Here is a 3,724-nt window from a genome sequence, read left to right as displayed (position 1 = left end):
CAGACCATCATCCTTCCAGTGGAAGGTGTCCCTGCCCTTGGCATGGGGGTGGAATGAGATGATCTTTAAGGTCTCTTCCAACCCAAACTGTTCTGGGATTCGATGCAGTCTTCTTGCAGAGGTGTTTTCTGTCCACCCTCAATGTCATCTGAAATGAGTTGATATCCCTTAAACTAGGGAGATTTTGCATGATTTAAGGAAACCTTTCCTCTGAGGTGCATTACAGATGTCTGTTCATACCTTGGAATCTCTCTCTGTGCTGTGGAATGGTTTTAATTCCCCATTGCAGGCACCGAATTCCCCCTCGTGCAGACCAAGGGATGTTGGGGGCACTCAGGGCACGAGTTTGGGCTGCAAAATCAGAGACTTGTCTGCAGATTTCTGCCCTTTGACATCCAAAGGTTTCTTGTTTGAGCATCCACTCACAGGAGCATTGTCCAACTTCTCCGTTGTATTTGCCCTTTTAGCCTGATTGCCCATCAGGGCTGAGTCGCGTTCCAATTTTAGGCAGGTACCTGCGTCAGAGGAGGGGGTTGGGTGTGGCAGAGGAGCTGCTGAGAGGACACCTGCTGAGACAACAACAATCAGCTCAAACGATGCCCTAATCCAGGAGCAAATGGAAATAAAATAGGGGGCAAATCACTCCTTTCCACAAGCCTGGTTTGTGTTCAAAATGCAGTTCTTGGTTAGTGCCAGCAGAAGGAAGTATTCGGTTACAAAACAGACTGGTAAAACCTGATAAATCAATCACAGTTTAGGGAGAGTTCATTAACACGGGACACCCAAAGAATGGAGTGCGTTTTCAAGCCACTTAGAAAAGTTCTCAGGAGTTCCCACTGAGCTTTCCTCTGCCACAGCAGCACAAGTGCAAGAATTACTCCCAGTTTCAGAGCTGAAGTTCTCTTAAGGAAGTTAATTCTTGGATCAAATGGCAGGTTTAAAAACAAAATTATGCCCAGCCTTGCTGAGGGTGCTGCATTCTTTCCAAACCAGTCATGCCTTTCCCTTCACTTTCATTTACTGGTGGGAAATCAGCAGTGAACGTAAGGAATTGTTCCTGCCAGGGAGGTGCAAACACCTGAGTTGGGCTTGAAAGGAAATTATGTTGGATTATGCAAAGGTCACTGGAGAGACATGATCAAAATGACACCTTTTACATCATGACAATGACACCTTCATATTTTTTTTTTTAAAGGGATTTCTTATCGTCCCACTGTTGTCTCTCAGAGATGTTTGTGACGGATTTTACTGCCATGAGCAGATTTTACCTGCAGATTTGATTAGTTTTTAGTATCAAGCCTCCCTTTTGGTGCAGGTGTTTGTGGAGCTCCTCCACGCAGGCTTTGACTCTCCATAGACTAAAATAAGCAGCCTCCACTGGCTATCAGTACTTAAAATTCAAAGTGAAAACAGGGGATTTGTGCCTTTCTGCTTAAACCTTGAAGATCCTCAGAATTATTCCCCAGGCTCCTTTATTTCCATTTTATTTTTTAATGCTGCAATCCCTGTTCCTCTCCAAAGCTGGGATGAATCCCCTCCCCTCCAGTTTATTAACCCTTTTTATGTACAAAGATCAAGCCAAATCCAAATAGTGCAAAAGGCAGCGGGGAGGGAAGCAGAAAGAATTGTGAATCACAAGCTGCTTCTCCCTTACTACCACTTGAGGAAAGGTCAAGGATGTGCCTCCAGCTCACCCAACTTCTTGCACAACTGGGCAGGAACACCCACGTCAGTCCCTCAGATCGTGACAGATGTGCTGGAGGTGATTTGGGAGGAACTTGGAATCTTTCTGTGCTACCTGAGCACACCGAGCGGTGAAGGGAGAGGGTCTTTGTATCACGGAAATGAGAGATAAGATTTGTGTGAACGAATCCAGGCTTCTGAAAACGATTTAGTTACTCAACTAGGACAACTGAATCGCCGTTAGTTTTGTTGTTATTTGTTTATTACTAGTTTTTGGCCTGTGCAAAGGGTATTTTTAATATAAATGATCTCAAAAATTTGCAAAAGCTCTTGGATATTCAAAGCAGAACTGTCCCCTACAAGTTGTACAAGCCAGGAAGTACAACATGGTTTTTTCAATTCAATCAAACTAAATATTTCTTTAATATTCATAAACCAGCTGATTGAATTATAATTGGTTGATAGAGAATTTCCAGGTCATACAGACAAATATCTACTTTTCTACAGGCATTGCCAGCTACTGTTTGAAAACTGAGCCTCTAAACCTTGAACTGAGCTGGTAATGAAGCCTCTCCATTAGGTATTAAAAAGATTTTGGCCCCTTCCCTGATTTAGGGAGAGCTGTTAACTAGAAACTAATGGAAAATGCAGATAAGAATTTCTTTCTTTCTCCTGGGTCCACCTTGAACACGAAATTTGGGGCTTGGAAGTGTGAGAGGAAAAGGAAACAGGGTTATGGAAAGAGAACGAGGGCAAGGTTTGAGGGATGAGGGAGCCCAGAGGCAGATTTTGTACAAGTGTGGATTTTCATCTCCTTTGTAGATTAATCTGAGAGAGAATTAAAGAGGGACAAACCATCAAAGTCATTTAATATTGGTGATGGTCCAAAGTTGCAAAGCTTTTTTAATTATCATCTGAATTCGTGGATATGGCAGTTCCTCTTTAAACTACACTGTTGTCTGCTGCCTCAGGTATCCAGCAATAGCAGCACGTGGATTTGCTGAATTTTCCCACTTTATCCATGAAACAATTCCCTCAAAGAAGTCCTGAGGGGAGGAGGAGGGACAGGCACTGATCTCTTCTCTGTGGGGACCAGGGACAGGACCCAAGGGAATGGCCTGAAGTTGTGTCAGGGCAGGTTTGGGATGGATCTCAGGGAAAGGTTCTTCCCCCAGAGGGTGGTGGGCACTGCCCAGGCTCCCCAGGGCAGTGGGCACGGCCCCAAGGCTGCCAGAGCTCCAGGAGCGTTTGGACAACGCTCTGAGGGACAGGGGGGGATTGTTGGGGTGTGCTGGGCAGGGCCAGGAGTTGGACTGGATGATCCTCGTGGGTTCCTTCCCACTCAGCCTGTTCTGTGATTCTCAGTGAAAGAAATCCAGGGCATGACTGAGACCGAACAAAGTTTGCAGTTTTGGCAGTGGATATATCCTTGATCCCAGAGAATTAACCCAGCTCTGCTGGGCAGGAAGGATGAGTCCAGTGAGCTTTTCTTATCAATCAAACCAGGCCCTCACTGCCCACAGGGACCCAGAGAACAGCATCAGGAAATGTTTGCTCGTTCCTCAGACAAAAGTTGTAATAGTGAAAGGTAAACTTCAGCCTCAGCCAAACTGCTGCCTTCCCCTCCGTAACGTGTCCACCCTCAACTTAAATATCTCCTGCGTGAATGTGTGATTGTGGCCTCTCAAGGGTGTAGACTCGTCCCCATTCCTGCTCATTCACGCTCAGATTAACTCCCGCTGACCTTTTCAAGCGGGCGAGTTTCTTATTTACCTTCCCTAGAGGGAAAGTACCCGCTCGTGAGCCTGGAGTCCCGGGGCTCTGAGGCGCGGGCAGGTGGGGCAGGTGTGTCCCTCAGCCACCCTTATGCAAGGCCTTTGCTTTAAGAGCATTTCCCGCGCCCCGCCAGCCTCATCCGCGCACCAGAGCTCCCGTGGGCTCCGCTGCTGAAACCAAACTCCTGTGAGGAAGAAGGATGGACTGGACGATTAATTTACCTCGATACAAGATGAAGGTTGTTGTGTGCGTTGTGGTAGTTTTA

The sequence above is a fragment of the Myiozetetes cayanensis genome, unplaced genomic scaffold (assembly GCF_022539395.1).
Source record: "Myiozetetes cayanensis isolate MyiCay16 unplaced genomic scaffold, myiCay2020 scf26, whole genome shotgun sequence".
Lineage (NCBI taxonomy): Eukaryota > Metazoa > Chordata > Aves > Passeriformes > Tyrannidae > Myiozetetes > Myiozetetes cayanensis.
The sequence above is the reverse complement of the archived record's forward strand: the minus strand, read 5'-3'. Positions refer to the sequence as shown.